Source organism: Narcine bancroftii, chromosome 12 (assembly GCF_036971445.1).
Source record: "Narcine bancroftii isolate sNarBan1 chromosome 12, sNarBan1.hap1, whole genome shotgun sequence".
Classification (NCBI taxonomy): Eukaryota; Metazoa; Chordata; class Chondrichthyes; order Torpediniformes; family Narcinidae; genus Narcine; species Narcine bancroftii.
This window is the reverse complement of record NC_091480.1, coordinates 98,492,707-98,519,095: the sequence shown is the minus strand read 5'-3', so window position 1 is coordinate 98,519,095 and position 26,389 is coordinate 98,492,707. Positions and strand designations below refer to the sequence as shown.

Genomic DNA, 26,389 nt, shown 5'->3' with positions numbered 1-26,389 from the left:
AAATATAGGGCCTGAAAGTTACATCAGTGATGTTAGACCAGACAAATATAGGGCCTGAAAGTTACATCAGTGATGTTAGACCAGACAAATATAGGGCCTGAAAGTTACATCAGTGATGTTACTCCAGACAAATATAGGGCCTGAAAGTTACATCAGTGATGTTACACCAGACAAATATAGGGCCTGAAAGTTACATCAGTGATGTTACTCCAGACAAATATAGGGCCTGAAAGTTACATCAGTGATGTTACACCAGACAAATATAGGGCCTGAAAGTTACATCAGTGATGTTAGATCAGACAAATATAGGGCCTGAAAGTTACATCAGTGATGTTAGACCAGACAAATATAGGGCCTAAAAGTTTCATCAGTGATGTTACACCAGACAAATATAGGGCCTGAAAGTTACATCAGTGATGTTAGATCAGACAAATATAGGGCCTAAAAGTTTCATCAGTGATGTTACACCAGACAAATATAGGGCCTGAAAGTTACATCAGTGATGTTACACCAGACAAATATAGGGCCTGAAAGCAACATCAGTGATGTTACACCAGACAAATATAGGCCCTGAAAGTTACATCAGTGATGTTACACCAGACAAATATAGGGCCTGAAAGTAACATCAGTGATGTTACACCAGACAAATATAGGGCCTGAAAGTTTCATCAGTGATGTTACTCCAGACAAATATAGGGCCTGAAAGTTACATCAGTGATGTTACACCAGACAAATATAGGGCCTGAAAGTTACATCAGAGATGTTACACCAGACAAATATAGGGCCTGAAAGTTACATCAGTGATGTTACACCAGACAAATATAGGGCCTGAAAGTTTCATCAGTGATGTTACACCAGACAAATATAGGGCCTGAAAGTTTCATCAGTGATGTTACACCAGACAAATATAGGGCCTGAAAGTTACATCAGTGATGTTACACCAGACAAATATAGGGCCTAAAAGTTTAATCAGTGATGTTACTCCAGACAAATATAGGGCCTGAAAGTTACATCAGTGATGTTACACCACACAAATATAGGGCCTGAAAGTTACATCAGTGATGTTACACCACACAAATATAGGGCCTGAAAGTTACATCAGTGATGTTACTCCAGACAAATATAGGGCCTGAAAGTTACATCAGTGATGTTACTCCAGACAAATATAGGGCCTGAAAGTTACATCAGTGATGTTACACCAGACAAATATAGGGCCTGAAAGTTACATCAGTGATGTTACACCAGACAAATATAGGGCCTGAAAGTTTCATCAGTGATGTTACTCCAGACAAATATAGGGCCTGAAAGTTACATCAGTGATGTTACACCAGACAAATATAGGGCCTGAAAGTTTCATCAGTGATGTTACTCCAGACAAATATAGGGCCTGAAAGTTACATCAGTGATGTTACACCAGACAAATATAGGCCCTGAAAGTTACATCAGTGATGTTACTCCAGACAAATATAGGGCCTGAAAGTTACATCAGTGATGTTACACCAGACAAATATAGGGCCTGAAAGTTACATCAGAGATGTTACACCAGACAAATATAGGCCCTGAAAGTTACATCAGTGATGTTACTCCAGACAAATATAGGGCCTGAAAGTTACATCAGAGATGTTACACCAGACAAATATAGGGCCTGAAAGTTACATCAGAGATGTTACTCCAGACAAATAGAGGGCCTGAAAGTTTCACCAGATAATTTGACATCACCAGAGATAGAGAGAATGAGATCGATAGATAGAAAGAGATTATTTTTGATGGAGATTTCTATTAATCAGAGGTCAATTTGTTGTTCTTCCAATTTTTTTAAAGTGGAATGATTTTTTAATTATATTCATATTTTAAAATTTCCTTTTATTCATAACTTAACTGAAGAATGTTTGAAAGCTCTTACAACAAGGGGTTTACAAGAGTTAACAGCACGTTATCAGCAGGTATTATCAACACAACAGTTATAACATGCATTAACTACAAGATGTACCTCAGTTATTTTCAATAAGACTTTTACATAAACAACTCTGTACATTTGCTCCATAAAATCTCTGCTCCTCTGCAATGCTTCTTTACACATTACCAGTTCTACTCTGTTCTCCCCAACTCCATTCTCTCTCTTTGGATTAATTTCCAAATACCAGTTTTGTGCTCAGGTAACCAAATTATTGATGCTCTTCTGCAACTACCAAATACAAGATTGGCAATTTTTGGTATCATGTGCAAATCTTCCAAATCACTACAAATTCAATATCATGTACAAACTTCTCAACTCACAGTGCCTTGAAGTGCAAATGGTTTACATTTTTCACAAAAAAGTGTAGAAACCCAATACATTCAACATTCTCCCATTAGTTATAAAATTTCCCATTACCCTTTGCTTTCTCCTTGGAAGCAATTTTGAATCCAACTTGCCAATGGATCCCACAGGTTTTTATTATTTGACTCAATCTGCCAAGTGTGCTTTGTCAAATGCCTTGCTGGAATCCATCTCGTACTCACTTAGTGCTTCTAATCATCTCAAAAGATTTTGATTGCTAATCACACTCTTTCAAATTTAATATTCCCAATACTTCTTAGTTTAAGAGCTGCACTGTGGTACAGGTTCTTATCCCTTTATCCGCGATTCCAAACACCAAACATTTTTTTTAATTGCACGTGTAGTATATTTTCAGGTGTTCTAGAGAGAGCAAGGTGTTCTAGAGAGAACTTGGGCAGCGAACAGGGAGAGAGTGGCAGCGTGGCTCGGGCGGGCGAGGAGGGAGAGACCACCAAGCCAGGCCAGGAGGCAGACAAGGGTGCAGCGGAGCCCCACGGGGTGAGTCTCTTTTCGTTTTGATGCGGGATCAATGGCAGACTTCATTACCCATAATCCCCCATGCAGCTGGAACTGCTCTGCGTTTCTGAGAGCAATTCCCACTGGGTGGGGGATTATGGACATCGAAGATGGCCATTGCTTGTTGAGCTGGCTTCAATGCTGCATCACTCCATAAAAAGGCTTATGTTTTGCGCAAATCTGTACTGGCACCATTTTAATTCCATAATCTGGAATAATCCAAATACTGAGAAATGTCCAGTCCCAAGGATCTCAGATAAAAGGATAAGCAGCTGGTTCTACAATTCATGATCTGCCTCAGTTCCAGGGACCAGAGTACAAAGCTCACGGTGTTGGTTTCCTCAAGATGTTCCAGTTTCCCCCTGCCTCCCCAACACATGCTGGCAGCTTAATTAGCGCCCCTCAATCACCCTTCGTTTGGGTTGGTGGGGAAAAAAAAAATAAAGTCGATGGGCATGTGGTGACAGAATAAGCTGCAAGAGGACAGAAGCTTACAGGCAGGTAGGTTCATTAGTCGCTGGAAATTGCCTCCGTACACAAGTGAGTGTTAGGAACTGATGGTGGGGAGGATGGAATTGAAAAGAATGTGGGAAGCCTATAACATGGGAAATTAATGTGGTGGGTGGTTAATAGCTGATGCACATTCAGAAAGTCAAAGGCACTGTTCCATGCTGTTTCTCTCGATGGCCCTGAGAAACAAGGAGCGGGAGAATGGGACTGGTTTCCTGGAAGCTACCAGGGACCCAATTGACTGAATAGTTTTCCAGGATTAAAAATAAGAGGATTTTTTCTTTAAAAACCCAATATTGTGTCATCCTTCAACTTCAGTGAAGACAAATTAAAAGCAGTAACTTGCATTAAACACCACTTCTGCCTTCACACACACACTTTATCATTTTGAGGTCAAAAGAAACACAAATCTGTATATTTGGGTCCGCAGACTTTCATGTTTGTTACCTTCTATTTGTTTACTTTATCTTGTGGTTTTCACATGCACCCAATTTCTTTTTTTTTTAAATTTCACCCTTATTTACTGTTCTTTAGGGGCTTCTGGCAACATTGAGCAAATATACTTGTAATAAGATCCCTCTATTTTTGCTTAACCCTACTTTTTCTTGGTTTCTCAACGCCCAGAGAAGTCTCAACCTGGACGTTCCTCCTTTTCACTTATTGGGAAGGCATTTGCCCAGAATCTTCACCTCCTCACAGAGAAAAACATCAGAATTCTCACTGTATACTCCTAATATTATTTAGCTAAAAACTGTCCCATCTTGTTAATATTTGAAAGAAAATCCTCCTTGTAATACGAGGTGTATGTGGTACTGCACGGCAGACTGAATAAGAATTTCAAAACAAATGCCTTTCATATACTTCCAGTCAACTTCTGATAAATCAGGTACAAGGCAAGTTGGCATCACAATTATTACCTCTAGTTCATTATTGTTCTTTTCCATTACCAGCCCCTTTTTGATATTTCTATGCAGATTTACTCATTGCACTGTACCATTTAGGGTTGAAATTCCCTCTTAACAAACACTGCCATTTTCCCTTGGTATTCAGATTCCCTCCAACATCCCAAAGATATCCTGGTTGTTAAGTTAGCCCTAGTATAAGTGGGTGGTAAGAGAATTGGTTGGTGTTAGTGGGCAATTGTGAGAGAATAGATCCACAGAAAAATATCTGGGGGAATGAGATTGATGGGATTACTCAGAGCCTGCAACTTTGATGGATCAAATGGCCTCATGCAATGACACAATTACTTCACCTTTCTTCCAAATGAATGACTATTTCCTCCCCATCCCGAGGGTGTATAATGGGCAAGAAGGGAATAGTTCCAAAACATATGCTTAAAAAGTAAAAGAATGCACATTTGGACTGGCTACCTGAGCCTTAATTGTGCCAACCCATATATTCCTTAAAGTAGTAAACTCCCTACCCTGTAACCCTCTATTTTCCTTCCATCCATCTGCCTGTCTAGGAGTCTCGTAATGCCCCCAATGTTTCCGTCTCCACCATCACTTACCTCAGATGTCTCCCCTAAACTTCCCTCCCTTCACTTTGTACTCATGGTGTTTGCTATTCCTGCCCTGGGAAACACATTCGCTGTCTACCCGGTCTATGCCTCTCATAATCTTGTAGACCTCTCCCCTCATTTTTCTGCACTTCAAAGAAAACCAGTTCTGCTAAACTTGCCTCATAAGACTGATTTTCCAATCCTGGTAAATATCCTCTGCACCCTCTCCACAGCTTCCACATCCTTTCTGAAAAGAAGTGACCAGAACTGAACGGAATACTTTAAGTGTGGTCTCACCAGAAATTTGTAGAGTTGCAGCATGGCCTCTGGACTCCTGAACTCAATCCCCTATAATTAAGCCCAGCATTTCATTGGCCTTAACTATCCTATCAACCAGTGCAGTGACCTTGAGGGATATCTGGATTTTGACCCCAAGGACCCTCTGTTCATCCACACTCTTAAGTAACCGACCATTAACCCTGTACTCAGCCTTCTGGTTTGTCTTTCCAATGATCCAGAAAGCTGAAGCCCTCCCCTCTGCCACGTATCTTTAGCCACGTTAAGCTGCATTATCCTCCTATTTCTGAACTCACTAGCACATGATATAAGTAGCAATCCTGAGATCACAATCCTGGTTCTGTCCTTCAACCTAGTGCCTAACTCCCTGAACTCTTCACCTTTCCTAACCACATCGTTGGTCTCTATATGGACCACAACATCTGGCTGCTCACCTTCCTTCCTGAGAATGCTGTGAACTCGATCTGAGATATCTCCATCCTTGGCACAGGAAAGCAATGATCTCTTCCACAGAACCTCATATTTGACCCCCTAACTATGGAATTTCCTATCAATACATCTCGCCTCTTCTCCTCCCGAGGCCATGCACAGACATGACGATGCGGCAATAGAGTGTAGAATTAAAAAGGTTGGCCACTGGGAGAACACAGTTATTACAGCAGACAGAATAAAGATGCTAATGAAACAATCCCAGTTTGCATCCAGTCTCTCCGATATAGAGAATGTCAAGTTTGACCCCTGCTGATTCCCACCTGAAGAGTTGCTTTACTTGAAAAGAATGTTTGGGCCTCAAATAGGAATGGGGGGGGGGGGGAGGGATGTGGGTGCATGTTGCATTTTTTGCACTCACAGGGGTAGGTACAGAGGGGCAATTAATGAGAAGGGATGGATGGATGAGGGAGTCATGGATGGAGCTGCCCTTGTTGAAAGCAGAGAGGGGAGAGGAAAAGATGTGTCTGCTGGTGGTAGGTGGTGGAAAATGCTGAAGATAATGTGTTGGTTGAGGAGGCTTGTGGGCTGGCAGGTGAGGACAAGAAGAACCCTGTTCTTGTTACATCTCGGGGCAGAGGGACAATGACACATGTGTGGGAATTAGAGGAGATATGAATAAAGGCAGTGGACAGGAAGCAATGTTTTTTCTTGAAGGAGTAGGACATCCTGGATGTTCTGGAATGGAAGAGGTCATGCTGGGAGAAAATGTGGCAGAGAAGGAATGGTATCCTTACAGAGGACAGGCTGTGACGTCAAGGTAACTGAGAGTTGGTAATCTTGCAGAAAATATCTGTAGATAGTTTGTCTCCTGAGATGAAGCAGCAAGATCAAGAAATGAGAGAATGCTGCCAGAAGGATCAAATTAATTTGAGGTCAGAGTGAAAATTAGCAGCAGAGTGAATAAAGTTAACAAACTCATTATGGGTGCATGAGGCAACACCAATGTAGTCATGAATATAGTGGAGTAAGAGCTGAGGAGCCTTGCCTGTGTAGGCTTGTAGCATGGATTGTTCCACATAGCCAACAAAAAGGGAGGCTTAGCTGGGGCCCATGCAGGTACCATGAGTACCCCTTTGATCTGGAGAAAATGGGACATCAAAGGAGAAGTTATCAAGGGTGAGGACAAGTTCTCCTAGGTGGCGGAGGTCTGTTGGATCAGTTGTTGAGAAAGACATGAAGGACTTTGAGAACTTCGGTATGGGGGATGGAAGTGTTTTGAGATTGGACGTCCATTGTGAAAATGAGGTGGCCAAGTTCAAGGAACTGGAAGTTGATGAAATGATGGAGGGCACATGATGTAAGTAGAGAGGGAAGACAAAACTGAGTCAAAGTAGAATGATACCAATTTGCTGGGGCAGGTGCACACAGAAAGAATGGATCTAGCAGGACAATGGTTAGTGGATCATTGCTAGGAGATAAACTGGGCAGTGCGGAAAATGGGAAACAATGAGGCTAGAGGCAGTGGGAGGGAGATGACAAAGTGAAGAGGTTAGAGATAGTGGGTGAGATGGTGGCTTGATCTTTCTTGGTCAGATCCTGCTCAAGGGATAAGTAAAAGGAAGTGTCTGAGACCTGTCGCTCGGCCTCAACTGAGGAAAGAGAGCGTCCTGTCTCAGAGCGGAGAAGATCAGAGGGGGTAATAAATATCCTGTTTTGGACTTTGCTTCATTATCAACGTGATCCATGCAGTTGGGTCTGGCAGCTCAACACACAAACTCAACTTTCTCATGCAGAGCCAGTCACATGACATTTGGCAATCCTTATAAACTATAAGATATTGTACTCTGGTCACCTAAAGAACAAGATAATCTAGTGAGAAATATCAGGATGACCTATCCTGGACCCACAACATCTCTCATTGGTCGGAAGGTGCAGCAGCATGGAGGTTGTGAACAGCAAGACCACTGGCCCCCATCTTGACAACATTTTACAGGAGCACAGGTGAGAGTGTCCTGTCTGGCTGCATCACTGTGTGGGATTGTAGCTATAAAGCATCGAACTGGAAGCCAATATAGAGGACCATTAAAAGAGCAGAGAAGATCACAGGGGTCTTCCTTGCCTCTATTGACAACAGGAACATTTATGAAATAAGGCATAAATAATTACAGAAGATCCTTTCCATGCACCACACAGCATCTTTGATCTACTACCATCAAAAGAGAGCTACAGGAGGATCAAAATCAGGACTGTTCGGCTGGGAAATAGCTTCTTCCCATAGGCAGTGAGATTGAAGAACTTATATACATATTCTGGGAAGATTTACTATTTATTTTAAACTATCTTTTTGTGCACATGTGAACCAGTCTGGAGAAATAGTGTTTTAAATCAGGTTGTATGTGTACAGTTAGATTATAATAAACAAACTTGACAAATCACGTTGAAAAGCACAGTATCCCAAAAGTCCAAATATTATCAGAATATCTGAGCACCCCAACTCACAACTCATTTAATAAAGTCCATTTTTTCCACACCCACTTCCTTCCTTAAACCCTTCCAAATGGTTCACGAGCCCTCCCACAAAGATCATTCCTTGCAAAACCACAGCACTACTGGTTGGTCTGCATAAGGCATTGGCCAGGCTGCAGTGGAGCAGATTACATGCAAGGACGCAACAACAAACTTTGAATTGAAGGTGCCACGTGATCTTTCTCCTCCTTGCGGTGCTTGCTCATGCCATACATGCGAGAAAAACTGTCGATATTTACTATAATTACCCTAAAAACGAATTCAAAAGCAAATATGGAAAATCTATCTGCATTATGACTTGTTTGTACCTTTGTCAAATTGTTTGAAGTATTTCAAAAAGTGTATCTAAAACTACATTAAAAGAACAAAACCTTTTAAAGTTCTGTGTTTTTTGTTTTAAAAAAATTGGCAAAAGTTTGAGTCAGAGGGTTTTTGAATTCAAATGTCAAATCAGTTTTATTTTCCACAGATGCTGCCTGATCTGCCAACATTTTATGTTTTGATTTAATAATGTTGCTGTGCCTGAGGAGTATTCAGTGAGTCTTTGAAGCTGAATTGGCCAGCTAGTAGTTTTTTTTTTGCTGTAATTTCCTGGGGTTCAGATAATCAAGATCCAAGATTTAAATCTATCTTTTGTGCAAGATACAATTCCTGCCACTGGAGCATTTTTCCTCGATGCCCACCAAGTACATGTTTTCCAAGACTATGATTCAGGAAATCGCCACCAAGAAAAAAAGGTAATCATTCTCACTTCAATTTAACTTACTTATTTATTAAATGACTGTTAATTCATCTAGAACATTAGAACAGTGTACGGGCCCACAATGCTGTACTGACCCATGTAAACTTACTCCACAATAATCTAATCCTTACCTACCCCACACCCATAGCCCTCTATTTTTTTTTACGTCTATATGCCTATCTAAGAATCTTTTGAATGTCCCTATTTTTCTAGCCTCCACCACCACCCCTGGCAATGCATGCCAGCAACCAACACATCTCTCCTAAACTTTCTTCCGCACACATGGCATCAATGTCCTATAATCATATACGGAGCGGAAACAGGCCACGTTTGCCTTTCAAGTCCGCACCGGTTCCCTGATTTTATGCGCCCTCTTCAGGCATGTGTCCCGGTAGATCTTCATTCAATAACGATGGACGAATTCAATGCAGGTGGAATCAGTAACTATCTGGAACTTCCAACAATCCAAGAATAGTGAAGTCATCAAGCAGGTGAGCAGCATTTTAAAAAGTAATAAACACTAATCGTAATTCTTTTTATAAATCATATCACAGAAAGTAAACATTTGGACAGGCAATAAGATTAAGGGAGAAGTAGAAATATTAAACTTTGCTGAAAATAAGATTTGAAATTATAAGGAGTAGATGAACAGAGTATGGAGTGAATGATGCCCCAAAATGCAAAATCAGATAATTGACAGTGAAGAGATTGATCAGCAGCTTTTTCCCCCCCTTTATAGACCATTAAAAGTTACATCATTCAATATTTGATGGGCTTTTATAGTCAGAAAATCACATAAATAGTCAAGTTCATTTTAATGAACGAAGACGACATAACTGCAGTCGTAGACTGAGCTTTCTCTACTGTCTAGTGTATGTTATTGTCATCCAGGAAAACGCCATTGACAGCCCACCCTAACAATGTCCCTTAGATGGGGAGCGATGATAATATGACATTGTGAGTCAATTTAATGTAGACTCCCTGATAAACAGACAAAAAAGATGAAGTTTGTGGGGTTTTATAATCTTGTATACTGCCATTAAGCAACTTCTCATCCTTTGCTGCTCTCGAGAGAAAAGCCCTTGCTCTGTCAACTTGATCTACAAGATATGTTCTCCAATCCAAGCAACATCCTGGTAAACCTCCTCTGCACCTATATTCTTCCTGTGATTAGGCAACTAGAACCGAACGCAACACTTCAAGTATGGTCTAACCAGAGCTTCGACGTAAGTGATACACATTGTCATTTCTGAGCGTGCTCAGTCACTGCATTCCTTTTTTCTTGCCTGAGTGTCCCTGGAGAGGAGGCATGCTGTGTCCACTGGATTGCTGGAGGCCTTCCAAGACATCTGTGTTTGTAGTAAGAACATCCTGGGCAACAATGATAATGTTTTATTCACTGTTTTCTTTTTAACATTATAAATAAAGTCAATTTAAATTGTTTCAAAAATTTCAAAGTCAAATAAGCTTTGATTGAACCTTGTGATTCAATGGAAACCAACCAATTCCCATGAAACAATGTTTCTCCTTCACTTATTGAACACACTTATCACAAGTGCATCCAAACTGCTCCTTCACATCGACTCCCCGATGTTCAATTATGTACAACTGGGAGCTTTGTCCTACATTTTAAATGCCAAACTCTTCCAGTAGATCTGGCTAATTATAAATTAAACACTTTTCAAACATCTGATGAAGTAGCAAAGAAATTCAAACACCATACTATTTGAACACAAATAATTTTAAACAAGTCTGCAAATACTGACTCACTCAATGACTCATGCCAACAGCTCAGAACAAAATGTGTTCACTCAACACTGGCACCTATTATACCCCTACCCTCACCATATTCTGCTCCTGGACACATAAAACAACTGCAAAAGAGCAGGAAGGCTTTAATGTCTAACCAATAATTGATGCAATCTGACAAGATTCACATTTTGGTACTGAGTGGCCAGCTTCATTTACCATAAAGTGGTCAGAATGAAAATTTTGTGCAATTCTGTTCCAAATTCAGTGCAAGTTGCCAAATTTTCCACACATATAACACACACACGTATATAATGCATGGAAAATCTTAACCTATGTCAAAATATTCTCATACAGAGTGCATACACATATACAATGTGGGTGTCGTATTCTACAGTTCAACTCACAAGAACAATTTACATTTTTTTGGGGACTGGAAACAATATACATTGCATAGTCGCATTTACATCCCATTCAATTCCATCCTTCCCCCCACCCTGAAGTGCCAAGCGTCCATTATATAGATGATATCCTTCTGCAAAGTCCATCTGAAACCAATGTCTCAGAGGAACTTGATATGTTAATTTTCTCCCTCAGGGACAGGTCTGAGCAATTAACATTGATAAGGTGCAGTGCCCTGACCAAAATATCCTGTTTCTCAGAATCCCATGGCACTCAGGCCAAAGAGATATTCCCGAGATTGCCAAAATCAAAATTTAGCATTTTGACATTTTGTATGTACCCAATTCCCACGCTCGCTATACATTGGGCACATTGTTTTATTGGCACAACTACTTTCCCATGCCCACTATACATTGGGCACAATGTTTTATTGGCACAACTACTTTCCCATGCCCACTATACATTGGGCACATTGTTTTTTGGCACAACTACTTTCCCATGCCCACTATACATTGGGCACATTGTTTTATTGGCACAACTACTTTCCCACACCCGCTATACATTGGGCTCATTGTTTTATTGCCAGAACTACTTTCCCATGCCCGTTATACATTGGGCACATTGTTTTATTGCCACAACTACTTTCCCACGCCCGCTATACATTGGGCACATTGTTTTATTGGCACAACTACTTTCCCACACCCGCTATACATTGGGCTCATTGTTTTATTGCCACAACTACTTTCCCACACCCGCTATACATTGGGCTCATTGTTTTATTGCCAGAACTACTTTCCCACGCCCGCTATGCATTGGGCTCATTGTTTTATTGCCAGAACTACTTTCCCACACCCGCTATTCATTGGGCTCATTGTTTTATTGCCACAACTACTTTCCCACACCCGCTATACATTGGGCTCATTGTTTTATTGCCAGAACTACTTTCCCATGCCCGTTATACATTGGGCACATTGTTTTATTGCCACAACTACTTTCCCACGCCCGCTATACATTGGGCACATTGTTTTATTGGCACAACTACTTTCCCACACCCGCTATACATTGGGCTCATTGTTTTATTGCCAGAACTACTTTCCCACACCCGCTATACATTGGGCTCATTGTTTTATTGCCAGAACTACTTTCCCATGCCCGTTATACATTGGGAACATTGTTTTATTGCTACAACTACTTTCATACACCTGTTTTAAATTGTGCACATTGTTTTATTGCCAGAGCGACTTTCCCATGCCCTCTACAAATTGTGCATGTTGTTTCAACATGTTAAAAAAAATCTTGTATAACATGCACACGTATATAATGCACAGTGGGTTATCCAGTTTGTAAACTGAGCATAGTTTATACACATAAAAATATGGTAATCACACTTTACAATTATTGCTTCTTTAATACAGGCACTAAATATGCGGCAACAGTACTGTTATGCATCTTCCCTTTATGCCGACAGTAGTGTAATGCATCTTCCCTTTATGCCGACAGTAGTGTAATGCATCTTCCCTTTATGCCGACAGTAGTGTAATGCATCTTCCCTTTATGCCGACAATACTGTAATGCATCTTCCCTTTATGCCGACAATACTGTAATGCATCTTCCCTTTATGCCAACAGTACTGTAATGCACCTTCCCTTTATGCCAACAGTACTGTAATGCATCTTCCCTTTATGCCGACAGTACTGTAATGCATCTTCCCTTTATGCCGACAATACTGTAATGCATCTTCCCTTTATGCCGACAATACTGTAATGCATCTTCCCTTTATGCCAACAGCACTGTAATGCACCTTCCCTTTATGCCGACAGTAGTGTAATGCATCTTCCCTTTATGCCAACAGTACTGTAATGCATCTTCCCTTTATGCCAACAGCACTGTAATGCATCTTCCCTTTATGCCGACAGTACTGTAATGCACCTTCCCTTTATGCCGACAGTAGTGTAATGCATCTTCCCTTTATGCCGACAGTACTGTAATGCATCTTCCCTTTATGCCGACAGTACTGTAATGCATCTTCCCTTTATGCCGACAATACTGTAATGCATCTTCCCTTTATGCCGACAATACTGTAATGCATCTTCCCTTTATGCCAACAGAACTGTAATGCACCTTCCCTTTATGCCGACAGTAGTGTAATGCATCTTCCCTTTATGCCGACAGTACTGTAATGCACCTTCCCTTTATGCCAACAGTACTGTAATGCATCTTCCCTTTATGCCAACAGCACTGTAATGCATCTTCCCTTTATGCCGACAGTACTGCAATGCATCTTCCCTTTATGCCGACAATACTGTAATGCATCTTCCCTTTATGCCGACAATACTGTAATGCATCTTCCCTTTATGCCAACAGTACTGTAATGCACCTTCCCTTTATGCCGACAGTACTGTAATGCATCTTCCCTTTATGCCGACAGTACTGTAATGCATCTTCCCTTTATGCCGACAATACTGTAATGCATCTTCCCTTTATGCCAACAGCACTGTAATGCACCTTCCCTTTATGCCAACAGTACTGTAATGCATCTTCCCTTTATGCCGACAGTAGTGTAATGCACCTTCCCTTTATGCCAACAGTACTGTAATGCATCTTCCCTTTATGCCGACAGTACTGTAATGCATCTTCCCTTTATGCCGACAATACTGTAATGCATCTTCCCTTTATGCCGACAATACTGTAATGCATCTTCCCTTTATGCCAACAGTACTGTAATGCACCTTCCCTTTATGCCAACAGTACTGTAATGCATCTTCCCTTTATGCCGACAGTACTGTAATGCATCTTCCCTTTATGCCGACAATACTGTAATGCATCTTCCCTTTATGCCAACAGCACTGTAATGCACCTTCCCTTTATGCCAACAGTACTGTAATGCATCTTCCCTTTATGCCGACAGTACTGTAATGCATCTTCCCTTTATGCCGACAATACTGTAATGCATCTTCCCTTTATGCCGACAGTACTGTAATGCATCTTCCCTTTATGCCAACAGTACTGTAATGCACCTTCCCTTTATGCCAACAGTACTGTAATGCATCTTCCCTTTATGCCGACAGTACTGTAATGCATCTTCCCTTTATGCCGACAATACTGTAATGCATCTTCCCTTTATGCCAACAGCACTGTAATGCACCTTCCCTTTATGCCGACGGTAGTGTAATGCATCTTCCCTTTATGCCGACAGTACTGTAATGCATCTTCCCTTTATGCCGACAATACTGTAATGCATCTTCCCTTTATGCCAACAGTACTGTAATGCACCTTCCCTTTATGCTGACAGTACTGTAATGCATCTTCCCTTTATGCCGACAGTACTGTAATGCATCTTCCCTTTCTGCCAGTAATTTGCCCAATATACTCTCAATTTATTTATTTGAGAGAAGGATGAGTTTTTTTGCATCATTCCTAGCATTTATTGTCCATTCCTTTCTTTTTGAATATATCTATTGAAATTGAAGTTCAACATTGAAAATTAGAGTACATAAGAATATATAACACTTTAATCAACCTAATTCAACCTAGGTACTCCGCATTCTCAATTAAACAAATTATATTATAGTAATATTTTATTATTTTATTATAAAAAGATCTAAATCCACTACCAAAAATGAAACTGTTTGGCAAGGAGGGGAAAAAAATAATTCCTTATCAAAGTGATAAATTGCCTTATTTGTCAACACTTCTGCATTCATATCATATCAGAGATTCTAAAAATCATTCATAAAAGGACCCACGGTGTTTGAAAATTTAAATCAGAAATTGAGCATCTAATCTTCTCTAAATTTAAACAAGACATGACATCATGTAACCATTGAGCATGAGTAGGCGGAGCAACATCCTTCCATCTGAGCAACACCGCCCATCTCGCCATAGGTAAAAGCTAATACATGCAAATCAGATGCTATTAGAGTTATGCCATTCACTCCAACAATACCAAACAAAACAGTTAAAGGATTAGGTTTAAAATTAACTTTAAAAAGTACAGAAAAAGCTTGAATAACTTCATTCCAGTATTTCTCAAGGCTCTGGCATGTCCAGAACATATGAATAAGTGAAGCATCTCCATTGTGGAATCTCTCACAAGGAGGTACATCCATTTAAAAAGATGATGATTTGACTTTGGACATGTAAACTCTATGGACTAATTTAAATTATAGAAGGGAGTGGTGGGCACATAAAAGATGAGGTATTAACCAATTTGAAAATTACATTTTAAGTTTCTATAGAGATTAAAATCTGTAGGTCCTGATCCCAGGCTTTTTTTAAATTTTTATCTAAAGAAAGTTTTTACTGGACATATATATATATATATATATATATATATATATGTATTGAAGAGGTTTGGAGGACTATGGACTGGGTACAGGTTAGTGGGACTAGGCAAACAAAATGGTTTGGCACAGACTAGAAAGGCTGAAGAGGCTTGTTTCTGTGTTGTAGTGTTCTATGTTCTAAATCTCTCTTATTCCCAACAATATATCATAAATGTTAGATATTGAACCACTATAAAGGTTGTAAATTAAAAATTACATCTATTAAATATTATTAGTGCTCATAGGGAATGTATGTAATTGAGATTGCAGAAAATCTCTAATCTGTAAATGAAAAAATATTTGGTAATGTTGTAGATGATGCTACTGCTAGAGAAGAAGACACATAACAACAGAAGTGAATTCAACACTGATTTATGGGGATGGCAGCTCTGCTTATATAAAGGGCCCAGAAGCCCATCTCTAATGTCCCCATGACCCCCGACTGGTGGCATTACGATCCACCTCCCAGGATTAGTCATTTAGTGTTACCAAGGAGCAGTCAATCAGTGAGCCCTTCTCATCCCCGGGTGTGGCTGTTTCCCTAGCTCCACCTGATTGGTAGCTGCTGGGCAGCCCATCAGAGTGGGGCACTGCAGCTGTGTACTGCTGAGTCGGACACTGACTTCAAAGCGCGTAGCCAGTTTTGGCCAGCTATGTAAGCCGCGGGCTCATGGTGTCAGGTCGCCGCTTTGGTCAGGCGCGTTCAGTGGCCCACTACAATCCTATACTTAACTGACAGTTGTTCAAAAGAAGCAAGACTTCCCTCGATAAATACATCTTTAAAATATTTAATGACTAATGATCGATACCATCCTTTAAAAGCTTAGTAAATCATGGAAGGTTTAAAGAAATAATAAGAAAAAATAAGACTAGGAAGAGAAAATTTAAGTAAACCAAAAAGTATTCTAAATTGTATCCAGATCCTCAAAAGTATGTTTAACCAGTGGATTATTGTTAATGTATTCAAAGATGTAGGAAGTGAGGATCTGAGAAGGGAAATAATAGAATTTTTTTTTTAAAAACAGAATTAGATTCCAAAGAGATCCATGTTGGACAGTCTTCATGCTTAATATAATTCGTATATTGACCCAATAATAGAACCTAAAGTTTGGTAAAGCTAAACCTCTATTCTTTGTAAGTTTTTGTAAATGGACTTTGTTTATGCAAGGATGTTTATTCTTCCTTATACAAGATAAAATTGAGTCAAGGGAATTTTAAAAAAAACAGGAAAAAAAACTGTCAAAGCTTGAAAAAGGTATGTAAATTTAGGTAATATATTCATTTTGATAGAATTGATTCGGCCAACCAATGATAACGAAAGGGGCGACCAATTTGATAACACCCCTCTCACGGGCTGGATTAAAATGAGAAAATGTTCTTTGAATAAGTTTTTATAGTTTTTAAGTGATTGTTACACCCAAATAGGTAAATTGATTTCTTACAATTTTAAAGAGAAGGTTAGTATTTATTGGTGCCAAATTATTCAATGGAAAAAAAGTTCACTTATTTGTAGATTTAACTTATAACCTAAAAATTGATTGAAATGAGAAATTAACAAAAGCATAGAAGGCAATGAAGTCTGAAGATTAAAAAGCAAAAAATAATCAGCACAAAGCAAAACTTTGTGGGCTGTGCCCTTCCTTAAAATACCAGTAATATCATTAGCGATAGCTAAGGGTTCTAAAGCCAAGTCAACAACCAATTAACTTAAAGGGCATCCTTGTCTGACTCCACACTGAAGTTTAAATGGTTTAGAATTCTAAAGTTAATAAGAACACAGACAGAAGGTGATAAATATAGTAACTTAATCCACTGAATAAAGTCAGCCCCAAAATTAAATTTTCTAAAGTATTAAATAAATAATTACATTCTACCCGATCAAAAGCCTTCTCCACATCCAGAGATATCACACATTCCGAAACCTTGTTAGAAGGAGAGAATATAATATTTAATTAATGGCATATATTGAAATGGGAGTACAAATTTTTAATAAATCCAATCTAATCATATAATAAATTTTTAAGTCTACAAACCAAAATTTTGCATAGAATTTTAGTTGAGTAGAGAAATTGGGCTGTATGAAGAGTAGTTGACTGGATTTTTATTCTTTTTAAGAATTAGCAAGATGGAAGCCTCGTAAAAAGACTTTGGCAATTTGCCCAATTTAAATGAATCTAAAGAACAGAACATATGTAAGGTGTAAGCACTGAGGAAAAAGCCATAACATTTTCCAGGAAATCCATCAGGACCCAGTGATTTCCCAGAATGTAATGAGCGTACAGCCTCAGCAATTTCTTCATAGGTAATAGGTTCATCCAATTTCTTTTGGTTATCAGCAGATTATGCAGGAATATCCAATTGATCTAAAAAATTATTCATTGCATTATTAACCTTAGGAGAGTCAGAGCTACACAGTTCAGAATAAAATTCCTTTAAGGTATCATTAAATTCTAAATGATTAGTTATCATAACAGCATTGGCATTACAAACCTCTGATTTGTCATTTGGCTATTAAATCTTTTAATTGATTAGTTTTATCTCCATGAACAAAGAATTGACTTTTAGCTTTCATTAGAAGAAGCACAAATTTAGTTATAATTTTAACACGCCATTTATATAAAGCAGGGTCTGGAGTCAGAGCATAACTTTGATCTAATTGTTTCAGTTGGTTAGCTAAAATCAGTTTTCTCTTGATTGGCATTTTTCCTAATGCTTACAGTCCACCTCACTGACAAAAGACAAAGGAGGAAAAACCCAACACCCAACCCCAACCAACCAATTTTCCCCTGCAACCGCTGCAATCGTGTCTGCCTGTCCCGCATCGGACTTGTCAGCCACAAACGAGCCTGCAGCTGACGTGGACTTTTTACCCCCTCCATAAATCTTCGTCCGCGAAGCCAAGCCAAAGAAGACAGTACAAGAGATAATTTGGCCCCTAATAAAAGCCTTAAAAACATCCCAAACAACAAGACTGGAAGTCACCTCCAGTGCTTTTTTTCCCCAAAATAAAGAGTAATTTGCTCCTTGACGAACTTTAAAAATCCCTCATCAGGTAGTAGAGTTGAATTCGTTTAAAGATAGTAACACAGGAACATGGTCAGAAATGATTATATTTTTGTATTCACAAAATAGCATAAGCAAAAATCTTATTTTTGTTTTACAGAGGGTTTTAAACCTTTGACGTTAAAACTATGTTACTGAATTATTTGATCCATTCTAAATCTTTAAAGAATAAGAAGCTAATAAATAGGGAACTTATATCAAATGTACTAAGCAAGCCTCAAAAGTGAAGTAGCTGAAAATAGGTGTGATTATATCAACCCAGAACAACTTTGAAAGAAATACAAACACCCTTCCCTCCCTCCACTCAAAGGCAGAAAGCCGACCAAAAGACAGATGGTGCACACCTAACTAAATTACCCATCACCAAAAAATTTTCTACAGGCAAAACTCCAATATTATGATGAAACCTTGAATGTTTTCCAAACGAGACAAAACAAAACTAATACAGTTAATGCCAAGATCAGAAGCTGATATAGCTATTATGTTTTCATAATATTACAACACTCATAGCAAATTAACAAGAGAAAAAAACCTCGAAGTTTAAAAAATACATTAAAATATTCAAATAGTTATTTCAAAATCAAAGAGCTTAACATTTTATAAGCTAAATGATTTATTAATTCAAATAGCTAATTCAGAATCAAAGACCTTAACATTTTATCAGCTAAATGATTTTAAATATCAAGATGTATAAATACTAAGGCATTAACTCATGTAAATCTTATTCTATTAATTAAACATTAGAAATTTCAAGAAGTAGATCAGATACATAGAATTAGAGAAGCAGTTACTCAGAAGGAGAAGTAGTAGATGGCAGATATTCTTCCAAGAATTTCTGGACTTCTTCAACCGTACGAAACCACTTTTTAGAATTGTCCTTCAGTGTAATACGAAGGCGCACTGAAAACAGTATAGCAGGCTCTAAATCTTGAACGTAGCATTCCGACAATCTCTTTGTATTTAACATATTAACTCATAACCTTGGATGAGTAGTCCTCAATGACACCAATCTTCTGACTTTTATAATCAATTCTTCCTTTGCGATGAGCTTCACATAATAAAAGCTACTTAATTTGAAATTCATAAAAGACGAAGGATAGTATTTTTATATTCTAAATTTATATAATGATTTAAATGCCCCAGTTGCTGGAGTCCGATACAAATGTCTGTCACCAATCAATGATCTTGATATATGATTACTAAACTCAAGATTCTGTAAACATAAGGAGGGAGGGAAGGGAGGGGGGAAACAGGGGAGAAAATGACACTGTATATTCAAGAGGGAAATGTTTGTGTGTATTTTGGACAGTATGGTTCATAGTGTGAAAAATAAAAAATTTAAAAAGATTCTGTAAACATCATTAATACATTTATAATTCCATTCATATTTTAGGTGCTGGACTACATTCTATTCAATTAGAAATTCATGAATTGAAATGTTTACAGAGACCATGCAACATTAGATGGGGAGCGAAGATTATTTAGCATTGGGCACAAATTTAGTCTGCCTGATAAGCAGACGGTAAAAAAAATTATGAAAACAATATCAATTTTGTTGTATTTTATTCTCAATGAAGTTGATATTATGCAAGTCAAACAGGAGAATAATTTATCTTTTATTCTAATACAACCTAACAGATCAAACTATAGCATTTACTGTGTCTACAGTCATTATTTAAGAGTGGCTTTATTGCACAGACAATTTAGGTAATGATTTTCTAACTACATTCCTAATTTTCCCAACCATTTAACCAAATCGAGCTAACGACAAATTTATGGACCATGCTTAACTTTGTAAAGTACCCCTGGCTTCGCAGGAAAGCCTTCAAGTAAAATTAAACAACAGTCTACACAATGGAAGATGACCAGTTCTGCCCAAGGAGCATGCCAATCAAGAATGAAAAATAGCATCGTCTCGGGAAGTATTTCTCACTTCAGGTTCAATTGAAGCTTCAGGAGACAATGATGAAGCAAATAAATTCAGGGATAACCGAAGACAAAATTAGACATTATCTCAGTGGGTTGTCATAATTAAATATTAAGATACACAGGAAGGACTGAGACCATAGCGTGACTTCATTAACTCTTGGTTAAGGAAGGCATTGATTTTATATTTCTCTTCATTTCAAAATCAATGTCTTCCTTAACCAGGAGCTAACATCACACAAGGACGATTTGATGCAAGTCAAGATGTTGGGAACATAACTTAGAAATACTTCAAGTCATGGTAGCACTGGGAGCATAACGGGAGCATTAGGAACAGATCAATGACAATATTGAGATGGTCTATTTCTGTGCTTTGGAATTTTTTTTTTTAATCTGCGTTGAGTTGAAAATCTCATTATTAAGCTGTACATGGCTGTGGTAATAACTTCACCTCTGCCCAAGTCTCAGGCTACAAATCAGTAAGATTTCTGGAGCACAGCACCTGTCGTCAAGCTTGTTGATCAGCCAATCATTTTCACACAAAGTTAGCAAGAATTTTTAAATCAATTTTTGAATGTTGTTGAAATAATGAACACAAGAAATGCCTAAGGTACAAAATATTTTTAAAACTTTATTAAACCCACACATTACAAATTATTTCCTTGCATGAATATTTAAAAGTCACAATTTACAGGGTAATTTGTGGACAGTATTAAAATTTTTATTAGTTCCAAGGATTCCAGGTAGAGGCAAGTGCAGAACTGCCCAATTGCAACATCTAAAGGTACACTGGGCTCCTTGCAGCAAATTTAGCATGTTAAATATACGTCAATTAGCATCCTGAGGTTTGGTCAATTTCACAGAATATTATGAGAAAGTGCACATGCAATTTCAACATTACTACTGCAATATTCTGATATTACTACGCGATATACAGTACTATACATTCTTAGACCATGAGCAAATACAAAAAAACCATTTCCAAAATATACATCAACCAAAGCAAAAGAAATTGCTCAAATGACAATTACGCAAAATTCATTATGAACTTCAATTATACTACACAAGTGTAAAAATTAGAACCTGTTGTTCCTATTCTTTTCAATTGAAAATTATAGGGTCTGTCTAAATTATTTTGTGGTGCGGTCTTTTTACGAACATGACCTTCACGGAATTTCTCTGTACCAAGTTCCCAGCCTGCTCGCCCCTGCACGCTGCACTCTCCTATTTTATCAATTCACCCTTGAAAATTTGAAAAAAAAAATTGAGGGCGAAATTTCAGATATTAATCCATTGGAATGAAGTATTTACACTTTTTTTAAATTAAAGCTTTCAAACTTAAAGAGTGACAACCAGCTACAGCCCGAACCATGTAGATCCGACCACCAATCAGACCAAAAGATCAGATATTTATCAGCGATTGCTTGCATTTATTATCCCTTTGTAATTCAATTAAGTGACATTTGTGGTGGTTTTTCAATTGTTTTTCTTGGTTTTTTTTCAACTCTGTACCTCGCTTTCACCTGCAGCAAGTAAGAATTTCAGTGCATATGTGCATCGTACCATGTAAATGTCATTTATATAAAATCAACTGTCAGAACAGAAAAATATCCACATATTTTTGTGTCTTTACAAATTTTGTGTAGCTATATGCATGATAACAAAGGCATCTTGATATGTGTGACTGCATGAAGAATTAATCTAATCCACTGATTAATGGCCTTTCTATTGGTCTAAGCATTAGCAAAACAGCAGACAAGCTCATCAACAATGATGTAAAGCCAAAAGTACTCTTTAATCACCAAATTTCTAACAAAAGTTAAGATTTTTGCATGAGATTTCTAGTAAAACCAAAAGTTAATGAATATCGCCAAATGTAATGTAAGTATTGAAAAACAATTTCAGACTTATATCATTACAGCCATTTCACAGGGTAGCATCCTGGGCCGAACCATCTTCAATTACGATATCAATGACTCTCTGTTCTTCTTAATGTTGGAAGTGAATATTTTATTGATGATTGCAACGTTCTGAATTCCATTTGCAATCTGTTCACACAAAACATTACTGGGGTGTGTTCAGAGCTCCTGGAGTCTATAATTGAATGAATGCAGTGCAGGACTCACAACATTTTATTTTATTGGTGAGAACACGCTGCTTTACTACAATGAGGATGATTGTATCTCCTGCTTTGCTAAATCAACACATGGAGCAGTCATCTTCTGGAATGGACTCAATCTCTCTGTAGTTCAGGATAAGAACAGGCTTGCATTTAACCACCTTAAATATTCCAAGCCTCCAAAGGAATCCAAGGTTTAAGTGTGCACAACCCACAAGATGCACTTCATCAATTTGCCAAGAACACTTTGAAGCCACCAACAATGCACCCCTACTCATATTATACTCAGAACCTCCATCTGTGCAGACAAGGGAAACAAAGCAGACGACAATTCTGTCCATTCCAACATGGACATCTAAACAGTCAATCTTCATCGTTAATGAGTCGGATTCTAACATCTCTCTTCAAAATACCCTGCACGCAAACTTTCAAAATAAAGATTAGAATGCTGTTTCAACACCATTATCTCAGGTAGAGAAGCATGGTAACAGGCATTTTTGACCTACTAGCCTGTGGTGCCCAATTGAACCAACCCCCTGGTACATTTTGAACAGTGAGGGGAAACTGGAGGAGCCTCACGCATAAACAGGGAGAGCGTAGAGACTCCTCACAGAGAGCGCGGGATTCCAACCACTGTCCCGATTGCTAGCACTGTATCAACGATGTGCTAATTAGGGGCTGGTTATAAACAGTTCCCATATTAGGTTTAAAAAATAATTTTAATGAAAATTTATTTCATTTACAGCTCTGCAAGTTTGATTTTTTTTTTCTTAAGTTTTGAAATACTCTTATTAATCCTTCCAATTGACAAATTTGATTTAGAATTTCAATGGCCTTGTGGAAATGTAAAATTCTTAAAGTCCCAAAAATGGAGTTAAAGAAATCATGCCCCACTTCACTGTCTCATCCAGAGTTGGTGGTCTTAAAAAAAAAAGGATGAAGCCATTTGGAAGAGATGAAAAGAAATTTCTTCTGTCAGAGGGGAGTGGAATTCTTCACCATGCCTTTAAGTTAAGTTTATTCAGGAGAGAGATTAACACACTTTTGGAGTATTCAAGAAATTTGGGAAAAATGCAGTAAAGTGGGACTGAGGTAACATTTCAGATATGATCTGACTGAGCAGAGAAGTAGGGCACAGGAGGTGAATAGCATTTTCTTGTTTCTATTTATTATTTTGGAAAAAATAATAAAATCCAAAATTAAAATTGCAATCAAATATTTCATCAGCCATCTGATGACATTATAGAAATTCAAACTGTGCCAAAATTACACGCAGGTCTGCAGCAGATGCCATCTCACTGGCTGTACACAAAGCCCTGGAACACCTGGACTGCAGACATACACATCAGGATGCACGTTATTGACGATAATTCAACACTCGACACCATCATCCCTTCAAAACTGATCAGAAAACTTAAAGATCCAGCTTCAATGCCCCATCATGTAATTGGATCTTGGACTTCCTTACCTCCAGATCCCAATGAGAATAGGTAAGAAAATCTCCATCAATATCAAAGCACCACAGGGCTGCGATCTTAGCCCCCTGCTCTACTCACTTTACACCTACTAGTGTGTGGTTTGGTATGACAACAAGACCATCTCCAAATTTGCTCAGGATACCACTGCAGTGAGCCAGTATGAAGGAGGGAGATTGAAAACTTGGCTGGATTGTGTACTAACAACATCCTCGCACTCAATGTCACCAAAACCAAGGATTGTGGACTTCAGGAATGAAAAATCAGGGGTTTACAATGCTGTGATGATTTGGGGGGAGAAAAATAAAATCAGGCTTGGAGTGGATGAGCAAATTTAAATTCCTAGGAGTCACCATCTTGGAGGACATTTTCAGGACCCAACACGCTACCGGTAAAGTCATTGTGAAGAAAGCACGCTAACATCTCAGGAGTTTGCAGAGGATTATTACAAATCGAAAACCTTGGCAAACAAAAATGTGCAGTGGAAAGTGTGTTGACTGGTTGCATCACAGCCTGGTATGGGGGGACCTATACTTCGGAGCAGAAAGCCCTGCTAAAGGTAGTGGACACAGCCCAGGGCAACTCCCCACCGTCGAGAAAATCTGCAGAGAACGATGCCGTTGGAGGGCACAGCAATCATCAAGGATCCACACCACCCAGGATGTGCCATATTCTCACTGCTGCCATCAGGAAAGAGGTCTAGGTGCCACAAGACAGCTGCCACCATCAGCCCCCTCAATGACAAACTCAGAGACTCCTTTAAGGTCTCTCTTACTTTGCACATTATTTATTACTGAATTTTTTTTTATTCTGCATTGCAGTCTGTTTACATTCCTTTCTGATTTCTCTTTTGCAAATGTATCTTTTCTTGAATACAGTTTTTTGCACTACTGGAAAGTAGAAATATTACCTGGTCTGGTCAAAAAAATCTCAGGGCTGTATGTGATGTCATATTGTATATTCTTACAATTAAATTTAACTTTGGAAACGTAAACTTGGTCACAAGAGACAAAGAGCGGAAATTATTTTCCTCACCACAACATCACTCTCCTCCCTAATCCCACTACCAGTTACATCCTTACTTCACTCCATCCACGTCACTGGAGTGCTGCCCCAGGTGCAGTGTCCACAGCAATAGTTCCAGCTCTCATTATGAAGTGAAGCTTTGTCAGATCCTATACTAAAATACCACATTCAGCTTTAGGCCCCCTCTTAGGTCCACCGCATTCATTGGGAGGCACCGATTTAACAGATTATTGGGGTTTAAAAAGTTAAATTTGTCATTATGTCATAACCTGAGATACGCTCTCTCAAATTTGGGAAAATTGCTCTGATCTGATTCAAGGTATTGAAATCAACACAAGAGTACAGAACAAGGCAATGATAGACTTTATAACCTTATTTTCCTTAGTATCCCAAATACTGAGATCATCAGTTATAAATCTGAACTATTAAATGAGATAATCAGGTGGGACAATTGCTTACTTGAAATACTGTAATTTGATCTTATTTTCCCTGCTGTATTCCAACGTTTCTTTCCATCTATAGCAGCAACATTTGAGCACCAAAACATTGAATATATTATGAAAATCTCTTCTCAGTAACATGCAATTCAAACTCACACTAAACCACAAAGAAACAAGCTATTTATACATGGATATTAATAATCAGCCGATGCCTTTTATTCCTGATCAAGTTAGTACAGTTATAACACTATCTAATCAATGAGAAAATGACCGAGTATAATAACTGATTTCTAAGTTCTTGTTGGTTTGTAAGCTGAAAACATTTACAAAATGTGTGCCTCCATTGATCTTAGATTAATTTAAAAATTATGCAAGAAACAGAAATACCAAGAAAAAGACCATTAACCTTTTACAACATAAATAACCAAAATGGAGTATGGTGTGTACACTTCTAGCTCCTATTGAAAAAATTCAGTAGTTTCTGGCACAATTCGAGCAGCTTTATACATCACCTGCATAAGTTGCAGAATTTTTTATTCTGGCAACTGAAACAAAGGTCAGGAAAAGTTAACAGTTCACAAAAATGCTCACATTATAGCAAACAGTAGATTCATGATACAAATATTTATACTTCCTTTCATAGAATTTATACAGCTCTGCAAGACTATACATAGAAATACCCAGAAATTGAAGAGATCATTGAATAGAAATTGGTGGACTGTGGAGAGCATTCTGGCTGGCTGCATCACTGCCTGGTTTGGAAGCACCAAATCTCAAGAAAAAGCTCCAGAAAGTTATTTACTCGGACTGCGACATCACCAGCGCCAGACTTCACCCCATCGAGGACACCTACGTGAGGTGGCGTCTTAAAAAAGTAGCCTCTATCCTCAAAGACCTCACCACCCAGGCCGTGCCCTCTTCACTCTGCTACCATCGGGGAAAAGGTCCAGAAGCCTGAAGACGAGCACTCAGCGGCACAAGGACAGCTTCTTCCCCGCTGCCATCAGATTCCTGAAT

At 38.6% G+C, this 26,389-nt stretch overlaps 1 protein-coding gene across 29 annotated transcripts in view; it reads right to left on the bottom strand.

Annotated features, from left to right (window-relative positions):
• The window catches only part of LOC138746747 (protein TANC2-like), a 502,350-nt gene that overhangs the window by 306,173 nt on the left and 169,788 nt on the right, over nucleotides 1-26,389 (bottom strand). Inside the window, exon 1 of one of the 29 annotated variants that reach the window (XM_069905118.1) lies at nucleotides 17,191-17,234. The exons of the other annotated variants lie outside the window; for them this stretch is intronic. The gene's annotated coding sequence lies outside the window, so the exon portion shown is untranslated. Of the gene's footprint in view, nucleotides 1-17,190; nucleotides 17,235-26,389 lie in introns of those variants that run through there. 29 annotated transcript variants of the gene reach the window in all.